Source organism: Hyla sarda, unplaced genomic scaffold (genome assembly GCF_029499605.1).
Source record: "Hyla sarda isolate aHylSar1 unplaced genomic scaffold, aHylSar1.hap1 scaffold_621, whole genome shotgun sequence".
NCBI classification, from domain to species: domain Eukaryota; kingdom Metazoa; phylum Chordata; class Amphibia; order Anura; family Hylidae; genus Hyla; species Hyla sarda.
Window position 1 is genome coordinate 84909 of NW_026610636.1, and position 20414 is coordinate 105322.

The following is a 20414-nucleotide window of genomic DNA, read 5'->3' on the forward strand; positions in this document are numbered from 1 at the left end:
GGGGGTGGTGCACTGTACCCGAAGATACTGCCATATCGGGTCAATGCATAGGGCGACGGAAGCAAGCTTCGAAATCGGCCCCCGTTCTCAAAAATCCATTTAATATATGGTCCCCAGATAGGGGACGTATCAGATATTAAACTGATAAGAACAGATACTACACTTGATCTTAGCCAAAAGGCCGAGAAGCGATAACCGTGAAAGGGGCGGGCCCAACAAGGTGCCCTTCATGGGCACTATCACTGCTTGCTGTCAGGGAGGCTGCCAGACAATTTTCCATGCACACTCTGGGCTGGGGGGCAGTCAACCACCAGTACACACAGCAGAACCTAAACCCATACCATTATTGCTAAGCAGCAAGACAGGGGCCCATTGCACTCCCACGGGGCCTTTTTAAATGCAATCCATAACCCGGATTTGCCAGGAACCCTTCTTACTCCTCCTACTTGCATGTGACACTGGGCTTAGGATCTGCATAGGAAACACACACACAAGCACACACCTACCTTTGTTGCCTGCAGATGCCTCCTTGGCTGTCCCCAAACGGTATCAAACCAACACCCACGGGAAGCTGTAAGCATAGAGGACATGCCTGCACCCCATTGGACTTACCTGTGTGGGTTAAACCCGGGTTATTTGACAACCTATGGCGGTGATGGTTCTGCTCAGGCAGAGCAGTGCTGATGCTCCTCATAAAGCTGTCGCTGCTGTGAAGGTTCTAGGTGACATCACAAATCCCTATGGTTACATACACAACAAAGCTGGGTTGTTGTTGTTTACACTCTGCAAGGCCTGTGGAAGTGAGTGACATCATAGCACTGTAGTTCTGAGGGTTCTAGATGGATGCAACAATCTCCTGTTGCTTCTATGAAGGCCATAATAGACGACATCACCAAACAGCTCCATAGTCACATACACAGCAAAGGAAAGATGTTGTTTACACCTAGTGATGTCAGTGGTATTGAGTGACATCACAGCACAGTGCTAAGGCTCCTGGGCCTGGACACAGCAGCGGCTGCAATATCTCAACGGAGAATACGTTTATATATATGTGTGTGTGTGTGCGCGTATATATATATATATATATATATATATATATATATATATATTTCTCCGCCGAAATCACTTTTAAACCCATTTCCACCTTTTTTTCCCTTCTCTTCCTCTTACTTTTTTTTCACGTTTTTTTACGTTTTTCTCCTTTTCGCCTCTTTTCTGGGCGTATTATTCTTCTTTTTCTTCTTTTTTTTCGTCTAATGCATACCCCATCAGTGCAGCAATGCTTATTCAATACCGCCAGCAGATGGAGACACTGGGGGATAATTTTCTAAGGATTTATACTGATTTTTCCTGTCTGAATTTGTCGCACAGAAAGTTGCAGGCCAAATATGTGTGACATTTCTGCGACTTTAGCTTCTAGAGCATTTTTACAACATTATACATAGGTGCTGAATACATAAAAAGCGACTGTTCAGCGACAGACAAGTCGCATCGGCTGAAAGTAGGCCAGAATGTCAGTCCATGTTGGAGCAGGTTTAGATACAGTCTAAAGTATAGATCTCAAAGTCTGTGCACAGAATTTAGCAAGGGCCTCGCACCTTCTGATGCATCAGGTAGGTGCACAATAGCATAGCCTAACCCTCTGTACTTTGGTCTATATTGATGCGGGACATAGACAGCCAGCTGATGACCAATCCATTAGTGCAATGGATGGCTGGAAGCATTTGTCTTTGCCTTTGCAATACCACAGAAGCAATGCATGGTCAATGTACAGCAATGACACACCTGTGTGAACAGCCAGGTGACCCCCCCCCCCCCCCCATGTTATGTTACATAGTTACATAGTTAGTACGGTCGAAAAAAGACATATGTCCATCAAGTTCAACCAGGGAATTAAGGGGTAGGGGTGTGGCGCGATATTGGGGAAGGGATGAGATTTTATATTTCTTCATAAGCATTAATCTTATTTTGTCAATTAGGAACATTCAGCACCCACCCGCTATCAAGGCAGCTGCCTATCATGTCATGCCCTACCTGCACAGGTGTGCTGGCTACTCAAATGATCCAATTAAGGAGGCCATTTAGTCAGCAGCAGCAGAAGTCCTGTGCCTGGACGCTCCAACAGCGGCCAGACACAAGCAGAAGCAGAAGCAGCAGAAGCAGCAGCAGCACCACCTTTTGTTTTTTGGCTGCAGCAGCAGCAAGGCCCACAGGGCTGGCTAGCTGGCTAGCCAGCAAGCAGGTAGCAATGAAAGTAGGAATCTTTCTTTTTAACCCTGTAAGGGGGTGGTGCACTGTACCCGAAGATACTGCCATATCGGGTCAATGCATAGGGCGACGGAAGCAAGCTTCGAAATCGGCCCCCGTTCTCAAAAATCCATTTAATATATGGTCCCCAGATAGGGGACGTATCAGATATTAAACTGATAAGAACAGATACTACACTTGATCTTAGCCAAAAGGCCGAGAAGCGATAACCGTGAAAGGGGCGGGCCCAACAAGGTGCCCTTCATGGGCACTATCACTGCTTGCTGTCAGGGAGGCTGCCAGACAATTTTCCATGCACACTCTGGGCTGGGGGGCAGTCAACCACCAGTACACACAGCAGAACCTAAACCCATACCATTATTGCTAAGCAGCAAGACAGGGGCCCATTGCACTCCCACGGGGCCTTTTTAAATGCAATCCATAACCCGGATTTGCCAGGAACCCTTCTTACTCCTCCTACTTGCATGTGACACTGGGCTTAGGATCTGCATAGGAAACACACACACAAGCACACACCTACCTTTGTTGCCTGCAGATGCCTCCTTGGCTGTCCCCAAACGGTATCAAACCAACACCCACGGGAAGCTGTAAGCATAGAGGACATGCCTGCACCCCATTGGACTTACCTGTGTGGGTTAAACCCGGGTTATTTGACAACCTATGGCGGTGATGGTTCTGCTCAGGCAGAGCAGTGCTGATGCTCCTCATAAAGCTGTCGCTGCTGTGAAGGTTCTAGGTGACATCACAAATCCCTATGGTTACATACACAACAAAGCTGGGTTGTTGTTGTTTACACTCTGCAAGGCCTGTGGAAGTGAGTGACATCATAGCACTGTAGTTCTGAGGGTTCTAGATGGATGCAACAATCTCCTGTTGCTTCTATGAAGGCCATAATAGACGACATCACCAAACAGCTCCATAGTCACATACACAGCAAAGGAGAGATGTTGTTTACACCTAGTGATGTCAGTGGTATTGAGTGACATCACAGCACAGTGCTAAGGCTCCTGGGCCTGGACACAGCAGCGGCTGCAATATCTCAACGGAGAATACGTTTATATATATGTGTGTGTGTGCGCGTATATATATATATATATATATATATATATATATAAATATATATATATATATATATATTTCTCCGCCGAAATCACTTTTAAACCCATTTCCACCTTTTTTTCCCTTCTCTTCCTCTTACTTTTTTTTCACGTTTTTTTACGTTTTTCTCCTTTTCGCCTCTTTTCTGGGCGTATTATTCTTCTTTTTCTTCTTTTTTTTCGTCTAATGCATACCCCATCAGTGCAGCAATGCTTATTCAATACCGCCAGCAGATGGAGACACTGGGGGATAATTTTCTAAGGATTTATACTGATTTTTCCTGTCTGAATTTGTCGCACAGAAAGTTGCAGGCCAAATATGTGTGACATTTCTGCGACTTTAGCTTCTAGAGCATTTTTACAACATTATACATAGGTGCTGAATACATAAAAAGCGACTGTTCAGCGACAGACAAGTCGCATCGGCTGAAAGTAGGCCAGAATGTCAGTCCATGTTGGAGCAGGTTTAGATACAGTCTAAAGTATAGATCTCAAAGTCTGTGCACAGAATTTAGCAAGGGCCTCGCACCTTCTGATGCATCAGGTAGGTGCACAATAGCATAGCCTAACCCTCTGTACTTTGGTCTATATTGATGCGGGACATAGACAGCCAGCTGATGACCAATCCATTAGTGCAATGGATGGCTGGAAGCATTTGTCTTTGCCTTTGCAATACCACAGAAGCAATGCATGGTCAATGTACAGCAATGACACACCTGTGTGAACAGCCAGGAGACCCCCCCCCCCCCCCCATGTTATGTTACATAGTTACATAGTTAGTACGGTCGAAAAAAGACATATGTCCATCAAGTTCAACCAGGGAATTAAGGGGTAGGGGTGTGGCGCGATATTGGGGAAGGGATGAGATTTTATATTTCTTCATAAGCATTAATCTTATTTTGTCAATTAGGAACATTCAGCACCCACCCGCTATCAAGGCAGCTGCCTATCATGTCATGCCCTACCTGCACAGGTGTGCTGGCTACTCAAATGATCCAATTAAGGAGGCCATTTAGTCAGCAGCAGCAGAAGTCCTGTGCCTGGACGCTCCAACAGCGGCCAGACACAAGCAGAAGCAGAAGCAGCAGAAGCAGCAGCAGCACCACCTTTTGTTTTTTGGCTGCAGCAGCAGCAAGGCCCACAGGGCTGGCTAGCTGGCTAGCCAGCAAGCAGGTAGCAATGAAAGTAGGAATCTTTCTTTTTAACCCTGTAAGGGGGTGGTGCACTGTACCCGAAGATACTGCCATATCGGGTCAATGCATAGGGCGACGGAAGTAAGCTTCGAAAGCGGCCCCCGTTCTCAAAAATCCATTTAATATATGGTCCCCAGATAGGGGACGTATCAGATATTAAACTGATAAGAACAGATACTACACTTGATCTTAGCCAAAAGGCCGAGAAGCGATAACCGTGAAAGGGGCGGGCCCAACAAGGTGCCCTTCATGGGCACTATCACTGCTTGCTGTCAGGGAGGCTGCCAGACAATTTTCCATGCACACTCTGGGCTGGGGGGCAGTCAACCACCAGTACACACAGCAGAACCTAAACCCATACCATTATTGCTAAGCAGCAAGACAGGGGCCCATTGCACTCCCACGGGGCCTTTTTAAATGCAATCCATAACCCGGATTTGCCAGGAACCCTTCTTACTCCTCCTACTTGCATGTGACACTGGGCTTAGGATCTGCATAGGAAACACACACACAAGCACACACCTACCTTTGTTGCCTGCAGATGCCTCCTTGGCTGTCCCCAAACGGTATCAAACCAACACCCACGGGAAGCTGTAAGCATAGAGGACATGCCTGCACCCCATTGGACTTACCTGTGTGGGTTAAACCCGGGTTATTTGACAACCTATGGCGGTGATGGTTCTGCTCAGGCAGAGCAGTGCTGATGCTCCTCATAAAGCTGTCGCTGCTGTGAAGGTTCTAGGTGACATCACAAATCCCTATGGTTACATACACAACAAAGCTGGGTTGTTGTTGTTTACACTCTGCAAGGCCTGTGGAAGTGAGTGACATCATAGCACTGTAGTTCTGAGGGTTCTAGATGGATGCAACAATCTCCTGTTGCTTCTATGAAGGCCATAATAGACGACATCACCAAACAGCTCCATAGTCACATACACAGCAAAGGAGAGATGTTGTTTACACCTAGTGATGTCAGTGGTATTGAGTGACATCACAGCACAGTGCTAAGGCTCCTGGGCCTGGACACAGCAGCGGCTGCAATATCTCAACGGAGAATACGTTTATATATATGTGTGTGTGTGCGCGTATATATATATATATATATATATATATATATATATATATATATATATATATATTTCTTCGCCGAAATCACTTTTAAACCCATTTCCACCTTTTTTTCCCTTCTCTTCCTCTTACTTTTTTTTCACGTTTTTTTACGTTTTTCTCCTTTTCTCCTCTTTTCTGGGCGTATTATTCTTCTTTTTCTTCTTTTTTTTCGTCTAATGCATACCCCATCAGTGCAGCAATGCTTATTCAATACCGCCAGCAGATGGAGACACTGGGGGATAATTTTCTAAGGATTTATACTGATTTTTCCTGTCTGAATTTGTCGCACAGAAAGTTGCAGGCCAAATATGTGTGACATTTCTGCGACTTTAGCTTCTAGAGCATTTTTACAACATTATACATAGGTGCTGAATACATAAAAAGCGACTGTTCAGCGACAGACAAGTCGCATCGGCTGAAAGTAGGCCAGAATGTCAGTCCATGTTGGAGCAGGTTTAGATACAGTCTAAAGTATAGATCTCAAAGTCTGTGCACAGAATTTAGCAAGGGCCTCGCACCTTCTGATGCATCAGGTAGGTGCACAATAGCATAGCCTAACCCTCTGTACTTTGGTCTATATTGATGCGGGACATAGACAGCCAGCTGATGACCAATCCATTAGTGCAATGGATGGCTGGAAGCATTTGTCTTTGCCTTTGCAATACCACAGAAGCAATGCATGGTCAATGTACAGCAATGACACACCTGTGTGAACAGCCAGGAGACCCCCCCCCCCCATGTTATGTTACATAGTTACATAGTTAGTACGGTCGAAAAAAGACATATGTCCATCAAGTTCAACCAGGGAATTAAGGGGTAGGGGTGTGGCGCGATATTGGGGAAGGGATGAGATTTTATATTTCTTCATAAGCATTAATCTTATTTTGTCAATTAGGAACATTCAGCACCCACCCGCTATCAAGGCAGCTGCCTATCATGTCATGCCCTACCTGCACAGGTGTGCTGGCTACTCAAATGATCCAATTAAGGAGGCCATTTAGTCAGCAGCAGCAGAAGTCCTGTGCCTGGACGCTCCAACAGCGGCCAGACACAAGCAGAAGCAGAAGCAGCAGAAGCAGCAGCAGCACCACCTTTTGTTTTTTGGCTGCAGCAGCAGCAAGGCCCACAGGGCTGGCTAGCTGGCTAGCCAGCAAGCAGGTAGCAATGAAAGTAGGAATCTTTCTTTTTAACCCTGTAAGGGGGTGGTGCACTGTACCCGAAGATACTGCCATATCGGGTCAATGCATAGGGCGACGGAAGCAAGCTTCGAAATCGGCCCCCGTTCTCAAAAATCCATTTAATATATGGTCCCCAGATAGGGGACGTATCAGATATTAAACTGATAAGAACAGATTTTTTTTTTTTTTTTTTTTTTTTTTTTTTTTTAGCCCTCAGAACTCAATCAGAGCTCCAAGATCTTATATGGACTCGATTGTTTTGTTCATCATCAGGTAACAGTTTTATTTATTCCTAAAATAAAAAAGACAAATTGAAATAAAATATTATAACAACAATAAAAATAATAAACATTCCAAAATTATAACAAATTCATTCCCTTTCTCCGGGCGTAAACTGCCAAGTAATCAATTAAACCATAGCTTAAGCTTCCTTTTTCCATTTCCCTTTTTACTGGGATGGCTAACCAGGCCGGTATTTTATAAGTTACCATAAATCGATCCACGTCAAGGCGAAAAGAATCATAAACTTTGTTTCTTACTGCAGGCAACTGGGCTTTAAAGGTGGATAATAGATTATCCAGGTCCTGTAAGAACAATTCTCTTTCCTCATCTGGAGCTCTCTCCAAAATAGTTTGGAAAGACCCTGAATATCCTCTTAAATTTCTCACCGGCTCTTCATTTTTCTTTTTACTCTTATGCTCTCCAATGTTCTTTTCTTCTACTATCATCTCTTTTCCAACAATTTTTGGCTCTTGGGTTACCACAGATCTTTTAATTTCTGGCTCTTGTTCAGAAACTTCTTCTTCTCTTTTCTTCTTCCTCTTTGGACAGTTCACATACATGTGACCAATTTTGTTACATAAATTACATTTACTTTTTTGGCTACAGGATTCAATTTCATGACCTTCTTTTTGGCATTTTTGGCACCACATTGAGGTGCACTCTTCCTTTAAATGGCCATATTTCTTGCATTTTCTACAGAAATTCTGCATACCTGCAAAAAACATATCTCCATTGATAACCCCTATTTTAAAACGGGCAGGGGGATAAAGAACTCTTCCATCTGCGTCTTCCTTGAACTTTACTTTAAATCTCCACTTTGTTGTCCAGACTCCATACTGATTATAAATTTTGCCAAGTGGCGCAATTTCCTCACAAAATTGGGTCAAAAGAATTATAATATCCTCCTCAGGGACGTAAGGACTATACATCCTCACCGTTAAAATTCTTTCTCTCCTGGGAAAGTGGGGAATGACTTCCACGCCCTCCCACACTGGATCAGACTTGATTGTCTCAAATTTCTTCCAAAATAAATCATAATCCTCTTCGGAAACCAAAATAACATCAAAGCACCCTTTCTTTGGAAATTCCAACATGGAAAGGATTTGTGTCTTTGCAATTTCCAAAACTCCAAAAAGAATTTCCTCCATTACAAAGGAAAGTCCTCTTCTTTTCTTCTCAAGGTCTTTCAGCAGGATCCGGACCCCATTCTTGATCTTCCCAAAAAAAGGAACCTCCTCTCCAGCAGATTGAGAGGTGTCCATGATCTCTTCCATCTTCAATAGGCGTGTCCAGGCAGGGACAGAAAAACACTCCCCCACCAAAGAGTGGGCAGTGAAGGGTGATCGCCTCCCGTTGTCTGGGGACTAAGCCGGCTCCCTAATAGCAGCAGGGGGGTGAAGTCCCTCCGTTAAGAAGGACGATCCCCCCAGGCCAAGGAGCCGGGTACCCCAGACACCCTCTGACCAGACCAAGTGAGCAGATACTACACTTGATCTTAGCCAAAAGGCCGAGAAGCGATAACCGTGAAAGGGGCGGGCCCAACAAGGTGCCCTTCATGGGCACTATCACTGCTTGCTGTCAGGGAGGCTGCCAGACAATTTTCCATGCACACTCTGGGCTGGGGGGCAGTCAACCACCAGTACACACAGCAGAACCTAAACCCATACCATTATTGCTAAGCAGCAAGACAGGGGCCCATTGCACTCCCACGGGGCCTTTTTAAATGCAATCCATAACCCGGATTTGCCAGGAACCCTTCTTACTCCTCCTACTTGCATGTGACACTGGGCTTAGGATCTGCATAGGAAACACACACACAAGCACACACCTACCTTTGTTGCCTGCAGATGCCTCCTTGGCTGTCCCCAAACGGTATCAAACCAACACCCACGGGAAGCTGTAAGCATAGAGGACATGCCTGCACCCCATTGGACTTACCTGTGTGGGTTAAACCCGGGTTATTTGACAACCTATGGCGGTGATGGTTCTGCTCAGGCAGAGCAGTGCTGATGCTCCTCATAAAGCTGTCGCTGCTGTGAAGGTTCTAGGTGACATCACAAATCCCTATGGTTACATACACAACAAAGCTGGGTTGTTGTTGTTTACACTCTGCAAGGCCTGTGGAAGTGAGTGACATCATAGCACTGTAGTTCTGAGGGTTCTAGATGGATGCAACAATCTCCTGTTGCTTCTATGAAGGCCATAATAGACGACATCACCAAACAGCTCCATAGTCACATACACAGCAAAGGAGAGATGTTGTTTACACCTAGTGATGTCACTGGTTTTGAGTGACATCACAGCACAGTGCTAAGGCTCCTGGGCCTGGACACAGCAGCGGCTGCAATATCTCAACAGAGAATACGTTTATATATATGTGTGTGTGTGCGCGTATATATATATATATATATATATATATATATATATATATATATATATTTCTCCGCCGAAATCACTTTTAAACCCATTTCCACCTTTTTTTCCCTTCTCTTCCTCTTACTTTTTTTTCACGTTTTTTTACATTTTTCTCCTTTTCGCCTCTTTTCTGGGCGTATTATTCTTCTTTTTCTTCTTTTTTTTCGTCTAATGCATACCCCATCAGTGCAGCAATGCTTATTCAATACCGCCAGCAGATGGAGACACTGGGGGATAATTTTCTAAGGATTTATACTGATTTTTCCTGTCTGAATTTGTCGCACAGAAAGTTGCAGGCCAAATATGTGTGACATTTCTGCGACTTTAGCTTCTAGAGCATTTTTACAACATTATACATAGGTGCTGAATACATAAAAAGCGACTGTTCAGCGACAGACAAGTCGCATCGGCTGAAAGTAGGCCAGAATGTCAGTCCATGTTGGAGCAGGTTTAGATACAGTCTAAAGTATAGATCTCAAAGTCTGTGCACAGAATTTAGCAAGGGCCTCGCACCTTCTGATGCATCAGGTAGGTGCACAATAGCATAGCCTAACCCTCTGTACTTTGGTCTATATTGATGCGGGACATAGACAGCCAGCTGATGACCAATCCATTAGTGCAATGGATGGCTGGAAGCATTTGTCTTTGCCTTTGCAATACCACAGAAGCAATGCATGGTCAATGTACAGCAATGACACACCTGTGTGAACAGCCAGGAGACCCCCCCCCCCCCCCATGTTATGTTACATAGTTACATAGTTAGTACGGTCGAAAAAAGACATATGTCCATCAAGTTCAACCAGGGAATTAAGGGGTAGGGGTGTGGCGCGATATTGGGGAAGGGATGAGATTTTATATTTCTTCATAAGCATTAATCTTATTTTGTCAATTAGGAACATTCAGCACCCACCCGCTATCAAGGCAGCTGCCTATCATGTCATGCCCTACCTGCACAGGTGTGCTGGCTACTCAAATGATCCAATTAAGGAGGCCATTTAGTCAGCAGCAGCAGAAGTCCTGTGCCTGGACGCTCCAACAGCGGCCAGACACAAGCAGAAGCAGAAGCAGCAGAAGCAGCAGCAGCACCACCTTTTGTTTTTTGGCTGCAGCAGCAGCAAGGCCCACAGGGCTGGCTAGCTGGCTAGCCAGCAAGCAGGTAGCAATGAAAGTAGGAATCTTTCTTTTTAACCCTGTAAGGGGGTGGTGCACTGTACCCGAAGATACTGCCATATCGGGTCAATGCATAGGGCGACGGAAGCAAGCTTCGAAATCGGCCCCCGTTCTCAAAAATCCATTTAATATATGGTCCCCAGATAGGGGACGTATCAGATATTAAACTGATAAGAACAGATACTACACTTGATCTTAGCCAAAAGGCCGAGAAGCGATAACCGTGAAAGGGGCGGGCCCAACAAGGTGCCCTTCATGGGCACTATCACTGCTTGCTGTCAGGGAGGCTGCCAGACAATTTTCCATGCACACTCTGGGCTGGGGGGCAGTCAACCACCAGTACACACAGCAGAACCTAAACCCATACCATTATTGCTAAGCAGCAAGACAGGGGCCCATTGCACTCCCACGGGGCCTTTTTAAATGCAATCCATAACCCGGATTTGCCAGGAACCCTTCTTACTCCTCCTACTTGCATGTGACACTGGGCTTAGGATCTGCATAGGAAACACACACACAAGCACACACCTACCTTTGTTGCCTGCAGATGCCTCCTTGGCTGTCCCCAAACGGTATCAAACCAACACCCACGGGAAGCTGTAAGCATAGAGGACATGCCTGCACCCCATTGGACTTACCTGTGTGGGTTAAACCCGGGTTATTTGACAACCTATGGCGGTGATGGTTCTGCTCAGGCAGAGCAGTGCTGATGCTCCTCATAAAGCTGTCGCTGCTGTGAAGGTTCTAGGTGACATCACAAATCCCTATGGTTACATACACAACAAAGCTGGGTTGTTGTTGTTTACACTCTGCAAGGCCTGTGGAAGTGAGTGACATCATAGCACTGTAGTTCTGAGGGTTCTAGATGGATGCAACAATCTCCTGTTGCTTCTATGAAGGCCATAATAGACGACATCACCAAACAGCTCCATAGTCACATACACAGCAAAGGAGAGATGTTGTTTACACCTAGTGATGTCAGTGGTATTGAGTGACATCACAGCACAGTGCTAAGGCTCCTGGGCCTGGACACAGCAGCGGCTGCAATATCTCAACGGAGAATACGTTTATATATATGTGTGTGTGTGTGCGCGTATATATATATATATATATATATATATATATATATATATTTCTCCGCCGAAATCACTTTTAAACCCATTTCCACCTTTTTTTCCCTTCTCTTCCTCTTACTTTTTTTTCACGTTTTTTTACGTTTTTCTCCTTTTCGCCTCTTTTCTGGGCGTATTATTCTTCTTTTTCTTCTTTTTTTTCGTCTAATGCATACCCCATCAGTGCAGCAATGCTTATTCAATACCGCCAGCAGATGGAGACACTGGGGGATAATTTTCTAAGGATTTATACTGATTTTTCCTGTCTGAATTTGTCGCACAGAAAGTTGCAGGCCAAATATGTGTGACATTTCTGCGACTTTAGCTTCTAGAGCATTTTTACAACATTATACATAGGTGCTGAATACATAAAAAGCGACTGTTCAGCGACAGACAAGTCGCATCGGCTGAAAGTAGGCCAGAATGTCAGTCCATGTTGGAGCAGGTTTAGATACAGTCTAAAGTATAGATCTCAAAGTCTGTGCACAGAATTTAGCAAGGGCCTCGCACCTTCTGATGCATCAGGTAGGTGCACAATAGCATAGCCTAACCCTCTGTACTTTGGTCTATATTGATGCGGGACATAGACAGCCAGCTGATGACCAATCCATTAGTGCAATGGATGGCTGGAAGCATTTGTCTTTGCCTTTGCAATACCACAGAAGCAATGCATGGTCAATGTACAGCAATGACACACCTGTGTGAACAGCCAGGTGACCCCCCCCCCCCCCCCATGTTATGTTACATAGTTACATAGTTAGTACGGTCGAAAAAAGACATATGTCCATCAAGTTCAACCAGGGAATTAAGGGGTAGGGGTGTGGCGCGATATTGGGGAAGGGATGAGATTTTATATTTCTTCATAAGCATTAATCTTATTTTGTCAATTAGGAACATTCAGCACCCACCCGCTATCAAGGCAGCTGCCTATCATGTCATGCCCTACCTGCACAGGTGTGCTGGCTACTCAAATGATCCAATTAAGGAGGCCATTTAGTCAGCAGCAGCAGAAGTCCTGTGCCTGGACGCTCCAACAGCGGCCAGACACAAGCAGAAGCAGAAGCAGCAGAAGCAGCAGCAGCACCACCTTTTGTTTTTTGGCTGCAGCAGCAGCAAGGCCCACAGGGCTGGCTAGCTGGCTAGCCAGCAAGCAGGTAGCAATGAAAGTAGGAATCTTTCTTTTTAACCCTGTAAGGGGGTGGTGCACTGTACCCGAAGATACTGCCATATCGGGTCAATGCATAGGGCGACGGAAGCAAGCTTCGAAATCGGCCCCCGTTCTCAAAAATCCATTTAATATATGGTCCCCAGATAGGGGACGTATCAGATATTAAACTGATAAGAACAGATACTACACTTGATCTTAGCCAAAAGGCCGAGAAGCGATAACCGTGAAAGGGGCGGGCCCAACAAGGTGCCCTTCATGGGCACTATCACTGCTTGCTGTCAGGGAGGCTGCCAGACAATTTTCCATGCACACTCTGGGCTGGGGGGCAGTCAACCACCAGTACACACAGCAGAACCTAAACCCATACCATTATTGCTAAGCAGCAAGACAGGGGCCCATTGCACTCCCACGGGGCCTTTTTAAATGCAATCCATAACCCGGATTTGCCAGGAACCCTTCTTACTCCTCCTACTTGCATGTGACACTGGGCTTAGGATCTGCATAGGAAACACACACACAAGCACACACCTACCTTTGTTGCCTGCAGATGCCTCCTTGGCTGTCCCCAAACGGTATCAAACCAACACCCACGGGAAGCTGTAAGCATAGAGGACATGCCTGCACCCCATTGGACTTACCTGTGTGGGTTAAACCCGGGTTATTTGACAACCTATGGCGGTGATGGTTCTGCTCAGGCAGAGCAGTGCTGATGCTCCTCATAAAGCTGTCGCTGCTGTGAAGGTTCTAGGTGACATCACAAATCCCTATGGTTACATACACAACAAAGCTGGGTTGTTGTTGTTTACACTCTGCAAGGCCTGTGGAAGTGAGTGACATCATAGCACTGTAGTTCTGAGGGTTCTAGATGGATGCAACAATCTCCTGTTGCTTCTATGAAGGCCATAATAGACGACATCACCAAACAGCTCCATAGTCACATACACAGCAAAGGAGAGATGTTGTTTACACCTAGTGATGTCAGTGGTATTGAGTGACATCACAGCACAGTGCTAAGGCTCCTGGGCCTGGACACAGCAGCGGCTGCAATATCTCAACGGAGAATACGTTTATATATATGTGTGTGTGTGCGCGTATATATATATATATATATATATATATATATAAATATATATATATATATATATATTTCTCCGCCGAAATCACTTTTAAACCCATTTCCACCTTTTTTTCCCTTCTCTTCCTCTTACTTTTTTTTCACGTTTTTTTACGTTTTTCTCCTTTTCGCCTCTTTTCTGGGCGTATTATTCTTCTTTTTCTTCTTTTTTTTCGTCTAATGCATACCCCATCAGTGCAGCAATGCTTATTCAATACCGCCAGCAGATGGAGACACTGGGGGATAATTTTCTAAGGATTTATACTGATTTTTCCTGTCTGAATTTGTCGCACAGAAAGTTGCAGGCCAAATATGTGTGACATTTCTGCGACTTTAGCTTCTAGAGCATTTTTACAACATTATACATAGGTGCTGAATACATAAAAAGCGACTGTTCAGCGACAGACAAGTCGCATCGGCTGAAAGTAGGCCAGAATGTCAGTCCATGTTGGAGCAGGTTTAGATACAGTCTAAAGTATAGATCTCAAAGTCTGTGCACAGAATTTAGCAAGGGCCTCGCACCTTCTGATGCATCAGGTAGGTGCACAATAGCATAGCCTAACCCTCTGTACTTTGGTCTATATTGATGCGGGACATAGACAGCCAGCTGATGACTAATCCATTAGTGCAATGGATGGCTGGAAGCATTTGTCTTTGCCTTTGCAATACCACAGAAGCAATGCATGGTCAATGTACAGCAATGACACACCTGTGTGAACAGCCAGGAGACCCCCCCCCCCCCCCCATGTTATGTTACATAGTTACATAGTTAGTACGGTCGAAAAAAGACATATGTCCATCAAGTTCAACCAGGGAATTAAGGGGTAGGGGTGTGGCGCGATATTGGGGAAGGGATGAGATTTTATATTTCTTCATAAGCATTAATCTTATTTTGTCAATTAGGAACATTCAGCACCCACCCGCTATCAAGGCAGCTGCCTATCATGTCATGCCCTACCTGCACAGGTGTGCTGGCTACTCAAATGATCCAATTAAGGAGGCCGTTTAGTCAGCAGCAGCAGAAGTCCTGTGCCTGGACGCTCCAACAGCGGCCAGACACAAGCAGAAGCAGAAGCAGCAGAAGCAGCAGCAGCACCACCTTTTGTTTTTTGGCTGCAGCAGCAGCAAGGCCCACAGGGCTGGCTAGCTGGCTAGCCAGCAAGCAGGTAGCAATGAAAGTAGGAATCTTTCTTTTTAACCCTGTAAGGGGGTGGTGCACTGTACCCGAAGATACTGCCATATCGGGTCAATGCATAGGGCGACGGAAGCAAGCTTCGAAATCGGCCCCCGTTCTCAAAAATCCATTTAATATATGGTCCCCAGATAGGGGACGTATCAGATATTAAACTGATAAGAACAGATACTACACTTGATCTTAGCCAAAAGGCCGAGAAGCGATAACCGTGAAAGGGGCGGGCCCAACAAGGTGCCCTTCATGGGCACTATCACTGCTTGCTGTCAGGGAGGCTGCCAGACAATTTTCCATGCACACTCTGGGCTGGGGGGCAGTCAACCACCAGTACACACAGCAGAACCTAAACCCATACCATTATTGCTAAGCAGCAAGACAGGGGCCCATTGCACTCCCACGGGGCCTTTTTAAATGCAATCCATAACCCGGATTTGCCAGGAACCCTTCTTACTCCTCCTACTTGCATGTGACACTGGGCTTAGGATCTGCATAGGAAACACACACACAAGCACACACCTACCTTTGTTGCCTGCAGATGCCTCCTTGGCTGTCCCCAAACGGTATCAAACCAACACCCACGGGAAGCTGTAAGCATAGAGGACATGCCTGCACCCCATTGGACTTACCTGTGTGGGTTAAACCCGGGTTATTTGACAACCTATGGCGGTGATGGTTCTGCTCAGGCAGAGCAGTGCTGATGCTCCTCATAAAGCTGTCGCTGCTGTGAAGGTTCTAGGTGACATCACAAATCCCTATGGTTACATACACAACAAAGCTGGGTTGTTGTTGTTTACACTCTGCAAGGCCTGTGGAAGTGAGTGACATCATAGCACTGTAGTTCTGAGGGTTCTAGATGGATGCAACAATCTCCTGTTGCTTCTATGAAGGCCATAATAGACGACATCACCAAACAGCTCCATAGTCACATACACAGCAAAGGAGAGATGTTGTTTACACCTAGTGATGTCAGTGGTATTGAGTGACATCACAGCACAGTGCTAAGGCTCCTGGGTCTGGACACAGCAGCGGCTGCAATATCTCAACGGAGAATACGTTTATATATATGTGTGTGTGTGCGCGTATATATATATATATATATATATATATATATATATATATATATATATATTTCTCCGCCGAAATCACTTTTAAACCCATTTCCACCTTTTTTTCCCTTCTCTTCCTCTTACTTTTTTTTCACGTTTTTTTTACGTTTTTCTCCTTTTCGCCTCTTTTCTGGGCGTATTATTCTTCTTTTTCTTCTTTTTTTTCGTCTAATGCATACCCCATCAGTGCAGCAATGCTTATTCAATACCGCCAGCAGATGGAGACACTGGGGGATAATTTTCTAAGGATTTATACTGATTTTTCCTGTCTGAATTTGTCGCACAGAAAGTTGCAGGCCAAATATGTGTGACATTTCTGCGACTTTAGCTTCTAGAGCATTTTTACAACATTATACATAGGTGCTTAATACATAAAAAGCGACTGTTCAGCGACAGACAAGTCGCATCGGCTGAAAGTAGGCCAGAATGTCAGTCCATGTTGGAGCAGGTTTAGATACAGTCTAAAGTATAGATCTCAAAGTCTGTGCACAGAATTTAGCAAGGGCCTCGCACCTTCTGATGCATCAGGTAGGTGCACAATAGCATAGCCTAACCCTCTGTACTTTGGTCTATATTGATGCGGGACATAGACAGCCAGCTGATGACCAATCCATTAGTGCAATGGATGGCTGGAAGCATTTGTCTTTGCCTTTGCAATACCACAGAAGCAATGCATGGTCAATGTTCAGCAATGACACACCTGTGTGAACAGCCAGGAGACCCCCCCCCCCCCCATGTTATGTTACATAGTTACATAGTTAGTACGGTCGAAAAAAGACATATGTCCATCAAGTTCAACCAGGGAATTAAGGGGTAGGGGTGTGGCGCGATATTGGGGAAGGGATGAGATTTTATATTTCTTCATAAGCATTAATCTTATTTTGTCAATTAGGAACATTCAGCACCCACCCGCTATCAAGGCAGCTGCCTATCATGTCATGCCCTACCTGCACAGGTGTGCTGGCTACTCAAATGATCCAATTAAGGAGGCCATTTAGTCAGCAGCAGCAGAAGTCCTGTGCCTGGACGCTCCAACAGCGGCCAGACACAAGCAGAAGCAGAAGCAGCAGAAGCAGCAGCAGCACCACCTTTTGTTTTTTGGCTGCAGCAGCAGCAAGGCCCACAGGGCTGGCTAGCTGGCTAGCCAGCAAGCAGGTAGCAATGAAAGTAGGAATCTTTCTTTTTAACCCTGTAAGGGGGTGGTGCACTGTACCCGAAGATACTGCCATATCGGGTCAATGCATAGGGCGACGGAAGCAAGCTTCGAAATCGGCCCCCGTTCTCAAAAATCCATTTAATATATGGTCCCCAGATAGGGGACGTATCAGATATTAAACTGATAAGAACAGATACTACACTTGATCTTAGCCAAAAGGCCGAGAAGCGATAACCGTGAAAGGGGCGGGCCCAACAAGGTGCCCTTCATGGGCACTATCACTGCCTGCTGTCAGGGAGGCTGCCAGACAATTTTCCATGCACACTCTGGGCTGGGGGGCAGTCAACCACCAGTACACACAGCAGAACCTAAACCCATACCATTATTGCTAAGCAGCAAGACAGGGGCCCATTGCACTCCCACGGGGCCTTTTTAAATGCAATCCATAACCCGGATTTGCCAGGAACCCTTCTTACTCCTCCTACTTGCATGTGACACTGGGCTTAGGATCTGCATAGGAAACACACACACAAGCACACACCTACCTTTGTTGCCTGCAGATGCCTCCTTGGCTGTCCCCAAACGGTATCAAACCAACACCCACGGGAAGCTGTAAGCATAGAGGACATGCCTGCACCCCATTGGACTTACCTGTGTGGGTTAAACCCGGGTTATTTGACAACCTATGGCGGTGATGGTTCTGCTCAGGCAGAGCAGTGCTGATGCTCCTCATAAAGCTGTCGCTGCTGTGAAGGTTCTAGGTGACATCACAAATCCCTATGGTTACATACACAACAAAGCTGGGTTGTTGTTGTTTACACTCTGCAAGGCCTGTGGAAGTGAGTGACATCATAGCACTGTAGTTCTGAGGGTTCTAGATGGATGCAACAATCTCCTGTTGCTTCTATGAAGGCCATAATAGACGCCATCACCAAACAGCTCCATAGTCACATACACAGCAAGGAGAGATGTTGTTTACACCTAGTGATGTCAGTGGTATTGAGTGACATCACAGCACAGTGCTAAGGCTCCTGGGCCTGGACACAGCAGCGGCTGCAATATCTCAACGGAGAATACGTTTATATATATGTGTGTGTGTGCGCGTATATATATATATATATATATATATATATATATATATATATATTTCTCCGCCGAAATCACTTTTAAACCCATTTCCACCTTTTTTTCCCTTCTCTTCCTCTTACTTTTTTTTCACGTTTTTTTACGTTTTTCTCCTTTTCGCCTCTTTTCTGGGCGTATTATTCTTCTTTTTCTTCTTTTTTTTCGTCTAATGCATACCCCATCAGTGCAGCAATGCTTATTCAATACCGCCAGCAGATGGAGACACTGGGGGATAATTTTCTAAGGATTTATACTGATTTTTCCTGTCTGAATTTGTCGCACAGAAAGTTGCAGGCCAAATATGTGTGACATTTCTGCGACTTTAGCTTCTAGAGCATTTTTACAACATTATACATAGGTGCTGAATACATAAAAAGCGACTGTTCAGCGACAGACAAGTCGCATCGGCTGAAAGTAGGCCAGAATGTCAGTCCATGTTGGAGCAGGTTTAGATACAGTCTAAAGTATAGATCTCAAAGTCTGTGCACAGAATTTAGCAAGGGCCTCGCACCTTCTGATGCATCAGGTAGGTGCACAATAGCATAGCCTAACCCTCTGTACTTTGGTCTATATTGATGCGGGACATAGACAGCCAGCTGATGACCAATCCATTAGTGCAATGGATGGCTGGAAGCATTTGTCTTTGCCTTTGCAATACCACAGAAGCAATGCATGGTCAATGTACAGCAATGACACACCTGTGTGAACAGCCAGGAGACCCCCCCCCCCCCCCCATGTTATGTTACATAGTTACATAGTTAGTACGGTCGAAAAAAGACATATGTCCATCAAGTTCAACCAGGGAATTAAGGGGTAGGGGTGTGGCGCGATATTGGGGAAGGGATGAGATTTTATATTTCTTCATAAGCATTAATCTTATTTTGTCAATTAGGAACATTCAGCACCCACCCGCTATCAAGGCAGCTGCCTATCATGTCATGCCCTACCTGCACAGGTGTGCTGGCTACTCAAATGATCCAATTAAGGAGGCCATTTAGTCAGCAGCAGCAGAAGTCCTGTGCCTGGACGCTCCAACAGCGGCCAGACACAAGCAGAAGCAGAAGCAGCAGAAGCAGCAGCAGCACCACCTTTTGTTTTTTGGCTGCAGCAGCAGCAAGGCCCACAGGGCTGGCTAGCTGGCTAGCCAGCAAGCAGGTAGCAATGAAAGTAGGAATCTTTCTTTTTAACCCTGTAAGGGGGTGGTGCACTGTACCCGAAGATACTGCCATATCGGGTCAATGCATAGGGCGACGGAAGCAAGCTTCGAAATCGGCCCCCGTTCTCAAAAATCCATTTAATATATGGTCCCCAGATAGGGGACGTATCAGATATTAAACTGATAAGAACAGATTTTTTTTTTTTTTAACTTGGCTGCACCTTCACAGGTACACACCTATTTTATTTAAGTTTCAAGTTTTAACATAGTTACATAGTTACATAGCATTAAAACCAGGGGAACATAAAAAACTTACAATTTTACAATTTCACATATGCCAGTCGGTAAAATGCCATTTTAAGAATGCAAACTCATCACTTTGTTTATCGATTAAAAGATAGATGTACATTTCACTTAATATCATTCCAATAACATCATCGAAAAATAAAATGTCCTTTTTAAATAATAAAATATTCCTATTTTTCCACAGAGCTGCCTTCACACAGTTTATTATTTGCCATGCCTTCCGTTTCTCTTGTTCGCCGGGACAATCCAAACACCCATATAAAACC

General features: G+C 45.2%; 8 non-coding genes and 2 pseudogenes across 8 annotated transcripts; all 10 read right to left on the minus strand.

Moving 5' to 3' along the window:
• Positions 1 to 2: 2 nt before the first annotated feature.
• On the minus strand, positions 3 to 193 carry LOC130341513 (U2 spliceosomal RNA). The gene has a single exon (XR_008881437.1). It is a non-coding gene; the product is annotated as a U2 spliceosomal RNA (small nuclear RNA).
• A 2091-nt stretch (positions 194 to 2284) lies between these two features.
• Positions 2285 to 2475, minus strand: LOC130341514 (U2 spliceosomal RNA). Its single transcript, XR_008881438.1, has one exon. It is a non-coding gene; the product is annotated as a U2 spliceosomal RNA (small nuclear RNA).
• A 2105-nt stretch (positions 2476 to 4580) lies between these two features.
• Positions 4581 to 4771, minus strand: LOC130341486 (U2 spliceosomal RNA). The gene has a single exon (XR_008881419.1). It is a non-coding gene; the product is annotated as a U2 spliceosomal RNA (small nuclear RNA).
• A 2097-nt stretch (positions 4772 to 6868) lies between these two features.
• LOC130341497 (U2 spliceosomal RNA) lies at positions 6869 to 7071 on the minus strand (annotated as a pseudogene).
• A 1439-nt stretch (positions 7072 to 8510) lies between these two features.
• Positions 8511 to 8647, minus strand: LOC130341502 (U2 spliceosomal RNA; annotated as a pseudogene).
• A 2094-nt stretch (positions 8648 to 10741) lies between these two features.
• LOC130341515 (U2 spliceosomal RNA) lies at positions 10742 to 10932 on the minus strand. Its single transcript, XR_008881439.1, has one exon. It is a non-coding gene; the product is annotated as a U2 spliceosomal RNA (small nuclear RNA).
• A 2089-nt stretch (positions 10933 to 13021) lies between these two features.
• On the minus strand, positions 13022 to 13212 carry LOC130341517 (U2 spliceosomal RNA). The gene has a single exon (XR_008881440.1). It is a non-coding gene; the product is annotated as a U2 spliceosomal RNA (small nuclear RNA).
• A 2103-nt stretch (positions 13213 to 15315) lies between these two features.
• On the minus strand, positions 15316 to 15506 carry LOC130341518 (U2 spliceosomal RNA). Its single transcript, XR_008881441.1, has one exon. It is a non-coding gene; the product is annotated as a U2 spliceosomal RNA (small nuclear RNA).
• A 2096-nt stretch (positions 15507 to 17602) lies between these two features.
• Positions 17603 to 17793, minus strand: LOC130341519 (U2 spliceosomal RNA). The gene has a single exon (XR_008881442.1). It is a non-coding gene; the product is annotated as a U2 spliceosomal RNA (small nuclear RNA).
• A 2090-nt stretch (positions 17794 to 19883) lies between these two features.
• Positions 19884 to 20075, minus strand: LOC130341495 (U2 spliceosomal RNA). Its single transcript, XR_008881426.1, has one exon. It is a non-coding gene; the product is annotated as a U2 spliceosomal RNA (small nuclear RNA).
• Positions 20076 to 20414: the final 339 nt, after the last annotated feature.